The 21,060-nt window shown below is 36.4% G+C and overlaps 1 pseudogene; it reads right to left on the bottom strand.

The window, feature by feature from the left end:
• Positions 1-21,060, bottom strand: part of LOC136309408 (ABC-type organic anion transporter ABCA8-like) — a 110,160-nt pseudogene that overhangs the window by 18,501 nt on the left and 70,599 nt on the right.

Here is a 21,060-nt window from a genome sequence, read left to right on the forward strand (position 1 = left end):
ATGCTCTAATCAAAAGACATAGCATTGGTGTGTAAATAAGAAAACAGGATCCATACATATGTTCTCTACATGAGACCCACATCAGACAAAAATGTACACATAGACAAAGTGAAGAATGGAAAAAAAAATTTCATGCAAATGAAAATAAAAGAAAAGCTGGGGTAGCAATACTTATATCTGACAAAATAGACTTTAAAACAAAGCCCATACAAAGAGATATAGAATGTCACTACATAATGATAAAAAGAGCAACACAACAGGAGGATATAACCATTGTAAATAAATATGTGCCTAATAAACACCTAAATATATAAAGCAAATATTGATGGATATAATGGGTGAGATAAGCAGCAGTAGTATAATAGTAGGGGATTTTAATACCCCACTAACATCAATGGATAGATCCTTCAGACAGTAATTTAACAAAGAAAACAGCAGCCTTAAATGACATACTAGATCAACTGGATTTAATAGAATTCTTCAGAACCTTTCACCCCAAAGCAGCAAAATATACATTTTTTTTCAAGTGCTCATGGTACATTCCTGGGATAGACCACATAAGAGGACACAAAGAGAGTCTCAATAAATTTAAGAATATTGAAATCATATCAAGCATCTTCTCTGATCACAATTCCATGAAACTAGAAATCAACTACAATAGAAAAACTAAAAGCATTCAAACACTTGGAGGCTAAATAGCATGTTATTAATAACAAATAGGTTAACAATGAGATGAGTGAAGAAATAAAAAACTTCATTAAAACAAATGAAAATGATCATACAACAACTCAAAATTTATAGGACACAGCAAAAGCAGTCATGAGAAGAAAGTTCATAAAATTACAGGCATACCTTAAGAAGCAAGAAAAAGCTCAAATAAACAACTTATCCCTGAATCTAAAAGAACTAGAAGAAAAAGAACAAATGAAGCTCAGAGGAAGTAGAAGGAAGAAAATAATAAAGATCGGGTGCAAATTAATGACATAGAGGCTAAAAAAAAAAAGAAGATCAATGAAACCAAGAGCTGGTTCTTTGAAAATAAACAAGATTGATGAATCTTTAACCAGACTCATCAAGAAAAAAAAAAAGAGAGGATCAAATAAATAAAATTAGAAATTAAAATAGAGAAGTAACAACTGACACTGCCAAAATACAAAGGATTGTAAGACAATACTATGAAGATCAATATGCCAAAAAATTGGAAAACTTAGGTGAAATGGATAAATTCTTAGAAACATACAATCTTTCAAAATTCAATCTGGAAGAATCAGAAAACCTAAACAGAGCGATTTCAACAAGTGAAATTGAAACAGTTATCAAAAAACTCCCCCAAAACTAAAGTCCTGGATCAGATGGCTTTACAGACTAATTTTGCCAAATACTCAAAGAACTCTTATCCTTCTCAAGTTATTACAAAGAATTCAACAGGAGGAAAGACTTCCAAGCTCCTTTTATGAGGCAAGCATTGTCCTCATTCCAAAACCAGGTAAAGACACTAGACACTACAAAGAAAGAAAATATAGGCCAATATCCCTGATGAACTTAGATGTTAAAATTCTCAACAAAATATTAGCAAATTGAATCCAGTAATGCATGAAAAAAATCATTCATCATGATCAAGTGGGATTTATTCTGGGGAGGCATGGCTGGTACAATATTTGCAAATCAGTCAATGTGGTTCATCACATAAACAAATGAAAGAATAAAAATCACATGATACTATTAATAGATGCAGAAAAACATTTGATAAAATTCAGGACCCAGCAAAGTGAGAATACAGGCAACATACCTCAACATAATAAAGGCCATCTGTGACAAACACACAGCCAACATCATATTCAATGAGCAAAAATTAAAAGCAATCCCCTTATGATCAGAAACAATGCAGGGATGACCCTTTCACCAGTCTTATTCAACATAGTTCTAGAAGCCCTAGCTACAGCAATCAGACAAGATGAAGAAATAAAAGGCTTCTAAATTGGAAAACAAGAATTAAAACTCTCATTATCTGCTGATAATATGTTACTGTACATAGAAAACCCTAAAGTCTTGTCTACAGCCATACCACACTGAACGTACCTGATCTCATCTGATCTTGAAAGCTAAGCAGAGTTGGGCCTGGTTAGTACTTGGATGGGAGAAAACCCTAAAGTCTCAGTCCAAAAACTACTGGACCTGATAAATGAATTCAGCCAGGTGGCAGGATATAAAATTAATACTCAGAAATCAGTGGCATTCTTGTACATCAACAATAAACTGTTTGAAAGAGAAATTGAAGAAACAATCCACTTCTCTATTGCACCAAAAAAAATCAGTACCTAGTAGTAAATTTAATCAAGGAGGTCAGTGATAGTCAACCTGGTCCCTACTGCCCACTAGTGGGCGTTCCAGCTTTCATGATGGGCGGTAGTAGAGCAACCAAATGGTGCTGCAATTACATACTATTGATAATTGACAAAATGTTGACCAGTCAAGATCAGGACAGTGGTCAGACTCTGTTACAGGGCATTTGTATTGGGACTGCACCTGACCTCTTTCGCAACCACCTGGTTTGCATCCGCGAGCAGCCAGGTACCTGACCCCAGGTCCATACCCACCGCCCGAACTGGCGGGCAGTTTATGACCGCTATTTTCACCCAAAAAGTAGCAGTTCATCGTTTTATTACCCTGTAGACAAAGAACTCCGTGGTTCGACGCTTCTTTCTATGACAGAAACTGCCAGACAATGGAGACACCAGTTAACTCATATTTTCATCTCGATTCCCGGATTTTAGGGTAATAGGGCGACATTCTAAGAATTCCCCCTTGGACTGCCAAAACTAGTCGATGTCTCGCTACTTCGCCCAGATTGCAAAGAAGTGATGCCATTGACCAACACCCACTACATAAAATTTTATAAAATGCACAACCACGGATACTTACTAACTTAGTCTCCTCTGGACAAATTCTTGCTCAACCATGACACTTGTAACGTCGCGACCATGCAATAGACTTCAAGTGCATAAGTTTTGTTCATGTTACATAAGTGAAGCTAAATTATTACATAATTGAAACTAAAGTCAGTACGTAGTTAGATTTCTGAGAGTAAGCATGTGCTTACAGCTTCAAACAAAATATTGTGAAATATCATGGGCCCATGTCTCAAAAACAAAACAAAACAAAAAAATGCACACGGCTATTTGCCAGAGTATCTGAAGATGGGTTTCATAGAATCTGTTGCAAATAAACAACATCTAATGTGTTTATTGTGCCATAAAACATTATCCAATGAGGCAATGAAGCCAAGTTGATTGCAAAAACATCTTTCTACAAAACATCCAAATGACAAGGACAAGCCCATTAAATATTTTCAGAAAATATATAAAAAATTTCAAAATCATTCAACTATTGTTGCATCATTTAAGAAACAACATACAATGAATGAAGATGAATTAATTGCCACTTATTGCATTTTACAAATAATTGCAAAAAGTGGTAAAAGCTATAATATTGGAGAAACTGTAATAATACCCTCTATAAAATAATTTATCTCAACAGTAATGCATCAGGATATATCTCAAATTTTAAAAATGTTGCCCCTAAGCGATAGCACAATAAAGCAACAAATTGATGAAATGGCAGATAATGTTTAAAACAAACTTATAAGTATTCTCCAAAACTCTTCATTTTCCATGCAATTGGACAAATCTACCATTGCAGATAATGATGCTTTATTGATGGCATATGTACACTATTTTGACAAAAACAATATATTATGAGAAGAAATGCTATTCGCAATAAATCTTATCACAGATACAAAAGGATTGTATTTAATACTGTGAGAACATACTTTATAAAAAATAATATTCCTTTGAATAATATTGTTGCATGTGCTACTGATGGAGCACCATCAATGGTAGGTCACTATCAGGGATTTGTTGCTTATTTGAAGCAAGAAGTGCCAAATGTTTTATGTATTCATTGTGTGGTACACAGACAACATCTTATAGGAAAACATCTAAGTACAAGTCTCTATTCATCATTAACTACAATAATTTGAGCCATAAACAAGATCAAATCCAATGCAAAGAATAATAGAATGTTTCGGCAGCTCTGACAGGACAATAATGAAGATTTTATTAAGTTACTTTTGCACACAGAAGTTTGGTGGCTGTCAAAGGGTACATCTTTGGCTAGATTTGTAACATTATATGATAATGTCATATAATTTTTTGAAAGTAATAATGAGACCAATCAGTGTCAACAGTTAAAAACAGTAAAGAATGATGCCTTTTACTTGGCAGGTATTTTCAAGAGATTTAACGATGTCAATTTGCAGCTTCAAGGAGCTAATAAAACTCTTATAGGTTGCCAAAGTTTTGTACTATTATTTATTGAACTAACTTTGTCATAATCTATTGAAGAGAGAATTTCATCAGTTCCCTCAATTATCATCTATAAAAGATGATATAACTCCAGATGATATTGACAGATTCACTAACCACCTCAAAAAACTTAAATTGGACATGGAAAAATGATTTGAAGATATTATGAAATTGAAGGTATGTGACTGGATGAAAAAATCCTTTTACTGCAAATATTGAAGAGGCTGACACAACTTGCCAAGAAGAACTGTTAGAAACTAGATATGATGAAGAAAGTAAACATAAATTCAACAGTGTGAAAACCAAAACCGGGACGTCATGGAAATGGTGCCGTGAGCAGCGCGTCCGACAGATCTTTCCAAAATCACAACAAATTTCTCAACTAGAAACAGAAAAGTTTATCCTCGGAGCATTCCGGAGTTCCACACAAACTGAAAGTGAAAGGACTGTTATCACTTGAATCTGAGAGACGAGGGTGTGGAGGAAGCTAACTACCGAAGGGACGTTCATTCAAGCCGCAGAGGGAGTGTGCCTGTGGTGAGTCGGCCCTCACTCAGGAGCAGCGAGCAGCCGCTGGCGCGCGCCCGGTCCAGTTGCAGAGCGAGCACCTCTAACGTTCCCAGCGGCCCGCGCACTGTGAGTGAGAGACCCCAGCCACCGGTGCCCGGAGCACCCCATTTGCGCGCGTGCCCTGGGCATCCCATGCGCCCAGAGCACCCTACTGGCCAGCACACACAGAGTGCCCCATTATCCTGTGCCCGGTGCACCCCAGCCGCCAGCGGAGGGGCGAGCGGGAGAGGCGCCAGGGCAGTCTTCCCTACTTGGGAGATTCTCTCCGTGGGCGGGGCACCTCACCCAGCCATTCAAGCTAACAATCAAGCATTGGGGGAGGGGCGGGCAGGCAGCCTGAAATACCTTCGGGAGCACAGCTGCGGTCCCAATCACTGAAATTAGCTTAACCCATGAAATCTGCGCACCCACGGGGCTCTAATTGATAAGATTTCTCTCAGTTCAGCAATCCAAGACAAAAGGCGTGATATTTTTTAGTGCCTCTCGCTAAAGGGGCGGGGGCAACTTCTGATTGATAGAGCCTCCATATTCAGGGATAAACGCTAACAAGAGGGACTTGGCAGATAATAAGATCTATACTACACTATTCGCAAGCAGAGACTAGTGCCTCTTCTACCCAGCCAAAACAGGCTACAAAGTGTGGAAAGCCTGGGTTGAGTGGTCCAACTGAATGCTAGGCGCTGAACAGTCACCTTGAAAACAATTGACTCCCACCCCCACCTGATTACACTGGATGCTCTGACTGCCAGAGCCTTTCCCAAAGCCACGCGCTGAGTGGGGATAGAGTGGGGATTTCCTAGCTCTTTGAGCCTCTTACTCCCCAGGCAGAAGCAGTTGCAGCCTTATAGCTGGATCACCAGGCTGCTAATTCAGGAAGGGGGGACTAGGAGAAAGAATCCAGGAAAGCAAACTCTCTCATCGTTGGACCCTGCAAACGCCAACAAGCCTTGACTACCAGCAAGACTAAAGCCAATTATATGACATTGCCATAGAATCCCATCAACTGCAAATCCCTACCTAAGTGTGACACAGGGGCAGAGCCTGGGGTACAGAGTCACCGACCAGGAAGAGAGAGAGAAAAGAAAAAGGAAGAAGTTAACCTCTCAAAATCAAGAAAAATCCACAGACTTTACAACTTGTTCCACTAATTTTTTTTGTTGTTGTTGTTTGTTTCTTCTATCTTATTGCCTTTATTATTATTATTTCTATTTCCTCCACCTCGGTCGTTTTATTCTCAGCCCATCTTATGCTTCCCTTTTCTTGAACTACACTACCCATGAGTGTTACATTTTATTTCTTTTCTTCATCCTCACCCTCCTTTAAGGTTATACTCTAAAATACTTAACTATCACTCTCTCCTCTTTTGTTTGTTTTTTTTTTGCTTTATTTTGTTTTTTTCTCTTCCTTTTTTTTTTATTCCTTCGTTTTTCTCTTTTTCTTATTTTTTCCTTTTTATTCGTTTTTTCTTTTCTCGTTTTACTTTTTCTCCCATTTAATCCTCAATCATGAACAAATTAGTTAATTTGGGACTCAAGGGGTTTTTTTGGTTTTATTTTTCTTTTTCGCTTGTTTTTGTTTTTTTGTTTGTTTGTTTCTTTATTTTTGTGGCATTTTGGGTACTTTTTACATTGCTTTTTAACTCACTAGCATTCCTCCCAACCCAAAGTCTCCATTGTATTTAGTCTTCACTCCACTTAATACAACAGAATTTTACTTATTATTTTTATTTTTTTCTTCTTTATTATCCTTTTCTTCTCCTTTTTTATGGTTCCCTCTTATCCCTCTCATTATATCTCTTAGTCGACCAACACTTACAAGAAAATCATCTTATGCTTGTCTAAGATTTTCTTCCTTTTTTTTTTTTTTTTTGCATCTAGTAGGTCCCTACTCCTTTTTTACCCCTTGAACTCTTCACCCCAAATCAGGCCCTCCATTATAGGCAGTTTTTGTTCCATTTAGCATAATATAATTCACAGGTCATCACGATATTTCCCTGAGGAGGGGAGAGGAGGGAAAGAGAAGAAAGAAAAAAGGGGGAAATAATAAATTATTACTGGGTTTTTTTGTGGGGTGTTTTACCTTTTTTTTTTTTTTTACTTTTTACTCTTTATTAATTCTAATTAGTGCTATCAACAAGACCACCCTCAGATGCCAATAAGAAAGAGGAAATAGAATATTATGGATACAAAAGAAAGAGAGGTAACACAAATAGATGTGGAAAAATCTATGGAGAAAAGAATTAACATATTGGAAGCCTTGGAGTTAAATGACAGAGAATTTAAAATAGAAATCTTAAAAATAATCAGAGATATACAAGAAAACACAGAAAGGCAATTTAGGGAGATCAGAAAACAACTCAATGAACACAAAGAATATATTACCAAGGAAATTGAAACTGTAAAAACAAATCAAACAGAAATGAAAAACTCAATTCACGAGCTGAAAAACGAGGTAACAAGCTTAGCTAACAGAACAGCCCAGATAGAAGATAGGATTAGTGAAATAGAAGACAAACAACTTGAGGCACAACAGAGAGAAGAAGAAAGAGACTCAAAAATAATAAAAAACGAGAAAGCCCTACAGGAATTGTCTGACTCCATCAGAAAGAATAACATAAGAATAATAGGTATATCAGAGGGAGAAGAGAAAGAAAATGGAATGGAGAATATACTCAAACAAATAATAGACGAGAACTTCCCAAGCCTGTGGAAAGAACTAAAGCCTCAAATTCAAGAAGCAAACAGAACACCGAGTTTTCTTAACCCCAACAAACCCACTCCAAGGCACATCATAATAAAGATGACACAAACCAATGACAAAGAAAAAATTCTCAAGGCAGCCAGGGAAAAGAAGAGTACAACATATAAAGGAAGGCCTATTAGATTATCATCAGATTTCTCAGCAGAAACTCTAAGCTAGAAGAGAGTGGACCCCAATACTTAAAGCCCTGAAAGAGAGGAACTTTCAGCCAAGAATACTATACCCATCAAAGCTATCCTTCAAGTACGAAGGAGATATAAAAACATTCACAAATACAGAAAAGATGAGAGAATTTATCAGCAGAAAGCCCCACTCCAGGAAATACTAAAGGGGGTTTTCCAACCAGATTCAAAGAACAAAAGAAAACAACACCACAAGTAACAGCTCCACCAAGAACACAATAAAACCAAACTTAAACTGTGACAACAAAGGAAAAAAAGCGGGGAGAGAATGGAGATTAACAGTAGCAAAGGACGATGAAGTGCAGAAATACTCATAAGATAGGGTACTACAATGAATATGGTAGGTACCCTTTTCATTATTTAATGGTAACCACCCTTGAAAAAACCACCACAAAAACACTTGACTTAAAAAAGGTAGCAACAGAGGAAAGAAGTATGAAACACAAACAAACAAAAACAAATGATAGAAAAACAAAAGAGAAGAATCAAACTAGATACAAAACTAACAGAAAGCAATTTATAAAATGGCAGTAGGGAACCCACAAGTGTCAATAATTACACTAAATGTAAATGGATTAAACTTACCAATAAAAAGACACAGAGTAGCAGAATGGATTAAAAAAGAAAATCCAACTATATGCTGCCTACAAGAAACACATCTAAGCAACAAGGATAAAAACAAATTCAAAGTGAAAGGCTGGAAAACAATACTCCAAGCAAAAAACACCCCAAAAAAAGCAGGTATAGCAATACTCATATCTAATAATGCTGACTACAAGACAGAAAAAGTACTCAGAGACAAAAATGGTCATTTCATAATGATTAAGGGGACACTGAATCAAGAAGACATAACAATCTTTAATATATATGCACCAAACCAAGGAGCACCAAAATATATAAGACAGCTACTTATTGACCTTAAAACAAAAACTAACAAAAATACAATCATACTTGGAGACCTCAATACACCGCTGACGGCTCTAGATCGGTCATCCAAACAAAGAATCAATAAAGATATAGTGGCCTTAAACGAAATACTAGAACACCTGGATATGATAGACATCTACAGGACACTTCATCCCAAAGCGACAGAGTATACATTTTTCTCTAGTGTACATGGAACATTCTCAAGAATTGACCATATGTTGGGCCACAAAGACAATATCAGCAAATTTAGAAAAATTGAAATTGTACCAAGCATATTTTCTGATCATAAAGCCTTGAAACTAGAATTCAACTGCAAAAAAGAGGGGAAAAAACCCACAAAAATGTGGAAACTAAACAACATACTTCTAAAAAATGAATGGGTCAAAGAAGAAATAAGCGCAGAGATCAAAAGATATATACAGACAAATGAAAATGAAAATACGACATATCAGAATCTCTGGGATGCAGCAAAAGCAGTAATAAGAGGAAAGTTCATATCACTTCAGGCCTATATGAACAAACAAGAGAGAACCGAAGTATACCACTTAACTTCATACCTTAAGGAACTAGAAAAAGAAGAACAAAGACAACCCAAATTAGCCGAAGAAAGGAGGTAATAAAAATCAGAGCAGAAATAAATGAAATAAAGAACAGAAAAACTATAGAAAAAATTAATAAAACAAGGAGCTGGTTCTTTGAAAAGATCAACAAAATTGACAAACCCTTGGCAAGACTCACCAAGGAAAAAAGGCACAGGACTCAAATAAATAAAATCCAAAATGAAAGAGGAGAGATCACCACAGACATCATAGATATACAAAGAATTATTGTAGAATACTATGAAAAATTATATGCCACCAAATACAACAATCTAGAAGAAATCGATAAATTCCTAGAACAATACAACCTTCCTAGACTGAGTCATGAAGAAGCAGAAAGCCTAAACAGACCAATCAGCAGGGAGGAAATAGAAAAAAACTATTAAAAACCTCCCCCAAAAAAATAGTCCAGGCCCAGACGGTTATACTAGTGAATTCTATCAAACATTCAAAAAAGTCTTGGTTCCTATTCTACTCAAAGTCTTCCAAAAAATTGAAGAAGAAGCAATACTTCCAAACACATTTTATGAGGCCAACATAACCCTCATACCAAAACCTGGCAAGGATGGCACAAAGAAAGAAAACTACAGACCAATATCTCTAATGAATACAGATGCTAAAATACTAAACAAAATACTGGCAAACCGAATACAACAACATATTAAAAAAATAATACATCATGATCAAGTGGGATTCATCCCAGAATCTCAAGGATGGTTCAACATACGTAAAACGGTTAACATAATACACCATATCAACAAAACAAAGAACAAAAACCACATGATCTTATCAATAGATACAGAAAAGGCTTTTGATAAAATACAACACAATTTTATGTTTAAGACTCTCAACAAAATGGGTATACAAGGAAAATATCTCAACATGATAAAGGCCATATATGATAAACCATCAGCCAACATCGTATTAAACGGCATAAAACTGAGGACTTTCTACCTTAAATCAGGAACAAGACAGGGTTGTCCACTCTCTCCACTCTTATTTAACGTGGTGCTAGAAGTTCTGGCCAGAGCAATCAGACAAGACAAAGAAATAAAAGGCATCCATATCAGAAAAGAAGAAGTAAAGGTATCACTTTTTGCTGATGATATGATCCTATACATCGAAAACCCGAAGGACTCCACAAAAAGATTATTAGAAACAATAAACCAATACAGTAAGGTCGCAGGATACAAAATTAACATACAGAAGTCAATAGCCTTTCTATATGCCAACAATGAAATATTAGAAAACGAACTCAAAAAAATAATCCCCTTCACGATTGCAACAACAACAAAAAAAATACCTAGGAATAAACATAACAAAGAATGTAAAGGACCTATATAATGAAAACTACAAGGCATTATTAAGAGAAATAGAAAAAGACACAATGAGATGGAAAAATATTCCTTGTTCTTGGATAAGAAGAATAAATATAATTAAAATGGCCATATTACCCAAAGCAATATATAAATTTAATGCAAATCCCATCAAAATTCCTATGAGATTTTTTAAAGAAATGGAACAAAAAATCATCAGATTTATATGGAACTATAAAAAACCCCGAATAGCCAAAACAATCCTAAGGAAAAAGAATGAAGCTGGGGGCATTACAATACCTGACTTTAAACTATATTATAGGGCCACGATAATCAAAACAACATGATATTGGCAGAAAAATAGACACTCAGACCAATGGAACAGAATAGAAAGCCCAGAAATAAAACCACATATATATGGTCAAATAATCTTTGATAAAGGGGCCAATAACACACAATGGAGAAAAGAAAGCCTCTTCAACAAATGGTGTTGGGAAAACTAAAAAGCCACATGCAAACGAATGAAACTCGACTACAGCCTGTCCCCGTGTACTAAAATTAATTCAAAATGGATCAAAGACCTAAATATAAGACCTGAAACAATAAAGTACATAGAAGAAGACATAGGTACCAAAGTCATGGACCTGGGTTTTAAAGAACATTTTATGAACTTGACTCCAATGGCAAGAGAAGTGAAGGCAAAGATAAATGAATGGGACTACATCAGAATTAAAAGTTTTTGCTCAGCAAGAGAAACTGATATCAAAATAAACAGACAGCCAACTAAATGGGAAATGCTATTTTCAAACAACAGCTCAGATAAGGGCCTAATATCCAAAATTTACAAAGAACTCATAAAACTCAACAACAAACAAACAATCCAATAAAGAATGGGAAGAGGACATGAACAGACACTTCTCCCAGGAAGAGATACAAATGGCCAACAGATATATGAAAAGATGCTCAGCTTCATTAGTTATTAGAGAAATGCAAATCAAAACTACAATGAGATACCACCTCACCCCTGTTAGATTAGCTATTATCAACAAGACGGGTAATAGCTAATGTTGGAGATGCTGCGGAGAAAAGGGAACTCTCATCCACTGTTGGTGGGACTGTAAAGTAGTACAACCATTATGGAGGAAAGTATGGTGGTTCCTCAAAAAACTGCAAATAGAACTACCTTATGACCCAGCAATCCCTCTACTGGGTATATACCCCAAAACCTCAGAAACATTGATATGTAAAGACACATGTAACCCCATGTTCATTGCAGCACTGTTCACAGTGGCCAAGACATGGAAACAACCTAAAAGCCCTTCAATAGAAGACTGGATAAAGAAGATGTGGCACATATACACTGTGGAATACTACTCAGCCATAAGAAATGAGGACATCAGATCATTTACAGCAAAATGGTGGGATCTTGATAACATTATACAGAGTGAAATAAGTAAATCAGAAAAAAAACAAGAACTACATGATTCCATACATTGGTGGAACATAAAAACGAGACTAAGAGACATGGACAAGAGTGTGGTGGTTACCAGGGGTGGGGGGAGGGAGGACATTGGAGGGAGGGAGAGAGAGAGTTAGGGGGAGGGGGAGGGGCACAGAGAACTAGATAGAGGGTGGCGGAGGACAATCTGACTTTGGGCGAGGGGTATGCAACATAATTTAATGACAAAATAACCTAGACATGTTTTCTTTGAATATATGTACCCTGATTTATTAATGTCATCTCATTACCATTAATAAAAATTTATTTAAAAAAAATAAGAAAACACACACACACACAAAAAAAGAAAACCAAACCCAAATATGCTTTAAAAAAATCACTTAATTGAAATATTAAGGACAGCAATTTCCAAAATGTGGTTCTTGAGCCAGCATCAATTGTTAGAAATGCAATTTCTGAAGCTCCAACCCGATTTACTAAACCAGAAAGTCCGACTGAGGGGCTCAGCCATCGTCTTTAACAAGCCCTCTGAGTTTCTCTGATGCATAATAAAATTTGAGCATCAGTGGTCTAGGACTGAATCTATCTTTGGGTGCAATTCAATATAGAGCTCAAAGGTTACAACCAAGATATAATAGTGGGCTCTGCTACCCCTGGGATAGCCCCATTTTCCAGCTTCACATGGTGGCCAATGACAGCTTTAAATATACCTTGTGATTCAGTGTATCTAGTGGACAAGAGAAATGATTTCACCTCAAACTGTTTGATACCAGATAGAAATCTGGATTTACACCAAGAAATGAAGAGAACTAGAAATGGTAACTATAGTGGGTCAGTATATAGAGAGTGAGAAGCAAGTGACTGCAAAGAAAGCAAAAATCAGGGATGAGATATTAGAGAAAAGCAGGAAATTAGGTAAATGGGATAACAAACATTTGAGAAGTAAGGGAAAATGGTAAATAGTGCAGAAATGCAACATGGTTTTCATGTTTTAAAAGAGTAGACCCTTTGCAGCTTTAAAACTTCATAAGCTATTTTAATGTCATGTTTAATATTGTAAAATAATGATAATTTTAACCATTCATGCTAATTGCTCTTCTCTGTGGCTATATTACTATTCATTTATTCAATCATTGCACGTTTATTTAGCACTATAAGGGACATAAGCACACCCAGTGTTCCACATTCTATTTAGGTTACTTTTACACACAGAAAAAGAAACGTGACTATACTGTAGAATTCAAGTGTAAGTTTTTTCTTTTTTTTTCTTTGAATGCTTTCTTAATGACCTCAGTCAAATAGGGAAAAAAATATCAACCTATGAAAAGAACTCTCTAAATACATTCTTAATGTCAATATTTTATAATAAAGCTTTCTTTATAATACAAAAAAAATAAAAATAAATTCAACAGTGGTGGATATGAAAACCTATGGCAAAATAAAAAAATGCCAGTCTTATATCCAAATATGTGGAAAATGGTATTGTTTATTGATACCTTTCCCTACCTCATATCTTGTAGAATCAGGATTTAGTGCTGTTAATCATATTATGATGAAAGAAACCACCTGAATATTTCCAAAAGGGATGACCTTTGTTTGTTTCTCACATAAATTGAACCAAATATTCAATATTTAGTTTCCCAGCATCAGCCTCAGGGATCCCACTAATAATTCAATTAACTAATGTAATTTCTATTTATGCAAAGTATAAATAAAAAGATAGATTTAACTATAGTAAGTTGTTTTATAAAGATTTATTTTGCCAAACTTAGAGAAAATCTGACATAAAGTACTTGGTAAGTAATTATTATTATATGTTTTAACTTGCTGTAACTCTGCTTTATAAATTTTATAAAGTAAAGTTACTTCCCTACTTTATTAATCACCACTACTGTGGAACCGGTGGGTGGTTAGAAAATTTTACTACTAACATAGATACAAAAGTGGGTGGTAGGTATAAAAAGGTTGACTACTCCTGAAGGAAGTAAAAGACTTGTACTCATAAAATCTTAAAACATTGATAAAAGAAATCAAGAAAGATATAAACAAGTGGAAGCATATACTGTACCATGTTCATGGATAGAAAGAATATACATAATTAAAATGTCTATATTATCCAGAGCAACCTATAAATTCAATGCAATTTCTCTTAAAGTACCAATGGTATACTTTAAAGATATAGAACAAATATTCTAAAAGTTTATATGCAATTTAAAAAAACAACAAAATAAACCAAGAATAGCTTCAGCACTCTTGAAAAAGAGGAATAAAGTGCATAGACTCACACTTTTGATATCAAGTTATACTACAAGGTCATTGTACTCAAAACAGCTTGGTACTAGCATAAAAACAGGCATATAGACCAATGGAAAACAACCCAGAAATAAATTGATGCTATTATGTTCAGTTGATATTTGACAAAGGAGGTAAGAGCATACAATGGAGTAAAGACAGTCTTCAACAAATGATGTTGGAAAAATTGGACAGCTACCTGCAAAAAAATGAAACTATACCACCAACTTATACCATTCACAAAAATAAACTCAAAATGGATAAAAGACTTAAATGTAAGTCATGAACCCATAACTATCATGGAAGAAATTGTAGGCAGTAAACTCTCCAATATCTCTCTTAGCAATATTTTTGCTGATTTTTCTCCGTGGGCAAGTGAAATAAAGGACAAGATGAACCATGGGACTATATCAAACTATAAAGCTTTTCTGCAAAACAAAAAACACCAAGAACAGAATAGACAACCCACACAATGGGAGAACATGTTCACCAACACATCTGATAAGGGGTTAATAACTAAAATTTAAAAAGAACTTCTATATCTCAACACCAGGAAGGTAAACAATCCAATCAAAAATGGAAAAATGGGCAAAAGAAATGAATAGACAGTTCTCCAAAGTGAACATACAGATGGCCAATAGGCAGATGAAAAAATGTTCAACATCACTAGTCATTAGAGAAATGCAAATTAAAACTGGGTGTGAATGAGATATCACTTCACACCCAGTCAAAATGGTGCTCATTGACAAAACAACACACAATAAGTGCTGGTGATGTTGTGGAGAAAGGATACCCTCCTGCACTGCTGGTGGAAATGCAGACTGGTGCAGCCACTGTAGGAAACAGTATGAAGATTCCTCAGAAAATTACAAATGGAACTGCCTTTTGATCTAGCCATCCCACTTCTAGAAATATATCCCAAGAACACCACATCAATGATTCAAAAGAAGAAATGCACACCCATGTTTATGGCAGCATTGTTTACAATAGCCAAAATCTGGAAACAGCCAAGTATCTGTCTTGTGGACGAGTGGATTAAAAAGCAGTGGTACATATATACATTGGAATACTATGGGGCCATAAATAAGAAGGAAATATTACCTTTTGCGAAAACATGGATGGACCTGGAAACTATTATGTTAAGTGAAATAAGCCAGGCAGAGAATGAATAATATCATATGACCTCACTCATTTGAGGAATCTAAAAAACAATGTGAACTGAGGAACAAAACAGAGATGGGGTAGGATCAAAGGGACCACAGGGAAAGCAGACAGAGGGAAAGGGATGATAGAATGGAATCAGAGACGGGAAAGAGATTGGTGAAATTATATACACATAAAACAGTGTTATTGAGAGCATAAAAGCAAATTCTGGACAAAAGGCTGGAAGATGTTGTGGAGAGGGGGACAAAACGGATGATGAGGGGGAACACAGGACGGGGGATGCATTGGGGCTATACTAGAATCTATGTAAACACAATAAGTTAAAATCAATTAAAATATTAAAAACAAAACAAAAAAATTAATACAACACACAATATGTGCTGGCGAGTGCGTGGAGAAAAGGGAGCCATCCTAAAGTGCTGGTGGGAATGCAGACTTGTGCAACCACTGTGGAGAACATATGGGGTTTCCTCAAAAAATTAAAACTGGAACTGCCTTTTGACCAAGCTATCCCACTGTTAGGAACATATCCTAAAAATACCAAATCACTGATTCAGAAAGACATATGCACCCCCCAATGTTTATTTCAGCATTGTTTACAATAGCCAAGATCTGGAAACAACCCAAGTATCTGTCAGTGGATGAGTGGATTAAAAAGCAGTGGTATAGGTCCTGGCCGGTTGGCTCAGTGGTAGAGCATCAGCCTGGCGTGCAGGAGTACTGGGTTCGATTCCCAGCCAGGGCACACAGGAGAAGTGCCCATCTGCTTCTCCACCCCTCCCCCTCTCCTTCCTCTCTGTCTCTCTCTTCCCCTCCCGCAGCCAGGGCTCCGTTGGAGCAAAGTTGGCCCGGGTGCTGAGGATGCCTCCTTGGCCTCTGCCTCAGGCACTAGAATGGCTCTGGTTGCAACAGAGTGACGCCCCAATTGGGCAGAGCATCGTCCCCTGGTGGGCATGTTGGGTGGATCCCGGTCAGGCGCATGCGGGAGTCTGTCTGACTGCCTCTCCATTTCCAACTTCAGAAGAATACAAAAAAAAAGAAAAAAAGCAGTGGTACATATACACAATGGAATACTGTGTGGCGGTGAGAAAGAAGGAAATCTTACCATTATGACAGGATGAATGGTCCTGGAGATTATTATGCTAAGTGAAATAAACCAGGCAGAGAAAGGCAAATATCAAATGATCTCACTTATATGTGTAATGAACAAAGTGAACTGAGGATAAAAGAGAAAGGACTCATATAAACAAAATACAAAATGAAAGAGGAGAGATTTACCACAGACATAAGAGACATGCAATGGGTCATAATAGAATATCAAGAAAGATTATATGCTACCAAATTCATCAACTTAGAAGAAATGGATAAATTCTGAGAACTATACAATCTTTGTAGAGTGAGCACAAAGAAGAGGAAAACCTACATAGACCCATAGGCAGGGAGGAATTAAAAACACCTATCAGGAATCTCCCCCAAAATAAAAGTCCAGGACCAGATGGCTACCCTAGTGAATCCTACCAAACATTCAAAGATGTGGTTCCTATCCTTCTCAAAGTCTTCTAAAAATAGAATAAGAAGCAATACTCCCTAACACATTTTATGAGGCCAACTAACCCTAATACCAAAACTTAGCAAGAACAACACACAGAAAACTATAGACAGATATCTCTAATGAATACAATCGCAAAAATCTTTAAAAAAAATAGTAGCAAATGGAATACAACACATAAAAAAATAGTACATCACGATCAAGTGTGATTCATTACAGGAGCACAAGGATGGTTCAACATAAATGAATCAATGTAATACACCACATCAACAAAACAACAAGTATTATGTGATCCTATAAATAGATGCAGAAAAGGTATTCGATAACATGCAACATCCATTTATGTTTAAAACACTTCATTAAAACAACATAGAAAAAAGGTACCTCAATACAAAATGGCAATGTATGACAAACCATCAGGTAATATCATATTATATGGTGAAAAAATGAAGGCTTTTTCTCTAAAATCAGGAACAAGAAAATGCTCCAACTCTCTCCACTTCTATTCAACATAGTTCTGGCAGTTTTAGCCAGGCAAGAGAAAAAATAAGAGGCATCCATATCAGGAAAGAAGAAGTAAAGGCATCACTTTTTGCAGATGTCATGATCCTCTATATAGAAAACCCCAAAGACTCCACCAGAAAACTATTAGAAACAATAAACCAATAAAGTCACAGAACAAAATCAATATACAAAAGTCTATTGCTTTCCTCCATGTCAATGATGAAACTTTGAAAAATGAATTTAAAAAAGAACCAAAAAACAATTCCTTTTACAATTGTAACAATAATAAAAAGTACCTAGGAATAAAATTAACAAAGGATATGAAGGAGCTATATATTGAAAACTACAAAGCATTATAAAAAAGGAATTGAAAAAGATACAATGAAATAGAAAAATATTACATGTTCATGGATTGGAGGAATCAGCATAGTTAAAATGGCCATGTTTCCCAAAACAATATACAAATTTTGTGCAATCATCATCAAAATCCAAATTTTATTTTTTTAAATAGAAAGAACAAAAAATCATCATGTTTTTATGGAACTATAAAAACCTGAATAGCCAAAGAAATCCTGGGGATAAAGAATGAAGCCAGAGGTATCACACTGCCCGACTTCAAACAATACTATAGAGCCTCAATAATCAAAATGGCATGGTATTGGCAGAAAAGCAAACATACAGATCAATGGAATAGAATTGAAAGCCCAGAAATAAAACCACACTGTATAGACAAATAATCTTCAACAAAGGAGCCAAAAACACAAAATGGAGAAAAGAATATTTCTTCAATAAATGGTGCTGGGAAAATCGGAAAGTCACATGCAAAATAATTAAATTTACTCCAGTTATTCCCAGAACAAATATTAATTTAAAATTCATCAAAGACCTAAATATAAAGTCTGAAACAATAAATTACATAAAAGAAAACCTAGGTACTAAACTCATGGACCTTGGTGTTAGAGAACAATATATGAATCTTATCCCAATGGCAAGAGAAGTAAAGGCAACAATAAATGAATGGGACTATGTCAAACTAAAAAGCTTTTGTACGCAAAATAAACTGACAACAAAACAAATAAGCAGTCAACAAAATGAGAGATGATATATGCAAACAACAGTTCCAATGAAGGGTTAATATACATTATATATTTATATAAAGAACTCACAAAGCTCAGCAACAAACAAGCAAATAATCCAATTAAAAAATGGGGAGAGGACATGAATGGACACTTCTCCTAAGAGTACATGCAAATGGCCAACAAGTATACAAAAAGACACTAATCTTCACCAGTTATTTGAAAAATGAAAATCAAAACTACTATGAGACTCCACCTCACACCTGGTTTATTGGCTGTTATCAACAAGACAGTTAATAACAAGTGTTGGAGAGGCTGTGGAGAAAAAGAACCCACATTCATTGCTGGTGGGAAGGCAAATTAGTATAACCATTATGAAAAAAGTATGCCGTTCCTCAAAATGTTAAGAATAGAATCACCGTATGACCCCACAATCCCACAACTGGGTATCTGCCTCCCCAAACTCGAAAACATTGATACATAAAGACACATGCACCCCCATATTCATCTCAGTATTATTCAGAGTGGCCTAGATAGGGAAATAACCAAAATGTCCCTCAATAGAGGACTGGACAAAGTGGTACATATATACAATGGGATACTACTCAGCCATAAGAGATGATGACATATTCTCATTTATGATAACATGTATAGACCTTAAGGACATTATAGTGAGTGGAATAGAAAAAGCTTAGAACTATATGATTTCACACATAGCTGAGATATAAAACTGAGACTCATGGACATAGATAAAAGTGAAGTGGTTACCAGGGGAAGAGGGATGTGGGGAAGGGCATGGGGGAAAGGAGGAAAAGAGGGACAAATATATGGTGACGAAAATGATTTGACTTTGGGTGATGAGTATACAACATAATCAATGTCACTCTGTTAAATTTAATTATCTAAATAAAATTTTAAAAACTTAAGAATATTTATGAGAAGGCATTAGGAAAAAAGATAGAAAATAAGAACTTATTTAAAAGCCTGATGATAATGACAAATACCCTAAAGTACACAATGACAACTTTCAGAATATTTCTAAAATAATTAAAGAATATATTCTGGAGATGGATTTTTTTTCTTCTAAAAGAATTATGCATCAGGTGATGTTGCAGAAAGAGTTAGAACTTAACATAGCTTGATCTGATGGACGGTAAAAAAAATGGGCCATGCATAGCAGGACAATCTATGATGAGAATGACATTCTTAGAGTATTAGCTTGTCAGAATATCCTTTTCTCCTCCAGAAAGTTGTTTGTGGTGTGCTATCAGTTTTTACGATAACATTGCATTCCTGATAATGTCGATGTCTTTCATTTCATAAGTAAAACAATTTCACTTTGGGTTACTAGTGACATCTCCTCACCACATCTGCTGCTGCCCCTCTGGGTCCATGCCCGTGGACGGCTCGTCCAGCAGCACCACTGACGGGTTTCCCAGGATGCTCAGCGCGAAGCACAGCTGGAACGAGAGGAACAGTGCATCTGGCACGGAACTGAGGGCTGTGCAGAGTAACAGCAAGCCCCGCCCCTACCTTTCTCTTTATTCCCTCGGATAAAGCCTTCACGGGACGCTTCTGCTGGTCCTGCAGCTTAAGCACATCCACCAACCTGAAGGAAACACAATGGAGCCTTACAGGCTTCTGACAAGGAGCAAGAATGGGGCAGAATGGTGCATCGGACCAAGCAGGACAAAGATGGAGAGCAGAGCTCAGAAATGTGATTCTGAAAATAGATGCTGGACCATGTTAAAAATGACTGGTTTGATTCTCCCTCATCATCCAAAACCAGTTTTTCCTTTTGAAAAAATTTAAGGGTATTTCATGATATCCAAATACCTGTTCAATGATAGTTTATGCTTAAAATCGAATACGTTTGAAAAATTTTATCAATGAACACTTTTTCTTTCCATACTGATATGAGAAATAACACCTGGAAATCGGGGAAACCAGCTCCTAATTGCATATCTACCCAGTGTGGTCTGGTCAGTGTTGACAGTCTCCTATGAAGTCCTGAGTTTCCCATGAAGGTTGTCACTCCCAACTGTGTCCGTGGACCCCTTGGGTAGAGAACAGGGGGGTCCCCCATGTACCGTGAGATGGCGAGAGTGGCGTCCGCTTTCCTCAGCCCTTTCACCGCAGCGAACACCTCCAGGTGCTCCCTCACCGTCAGGCTGGGCCACAGTGCGTTCTCCTGAGGGCAGTACCCCAGGAACTCCGGGGGGACCCTGTCACTGCTGCCTTTTAGTAGCACCTGCAGGGAAGAGTTCATTCTCAGGCTCTACGACATGCATTGTTCCT

The sequence above is a fragment of the Saccopteryx bilineata genome, chromosome 6, assembly GCF_036850765.1.
Source record: "Saccopteryx bilineata isolate mSacBil1 chromosome 6, mSacBil1_pri_phased_curated, whole genome shotgun sequence".
NCBI classification, from domain to species: Eukaryota; Metazoa; Chordata; class Mammalia; order Chiroptera; family Emballonuridae; genus Saccopteryx; species Saccopteryx bilineata.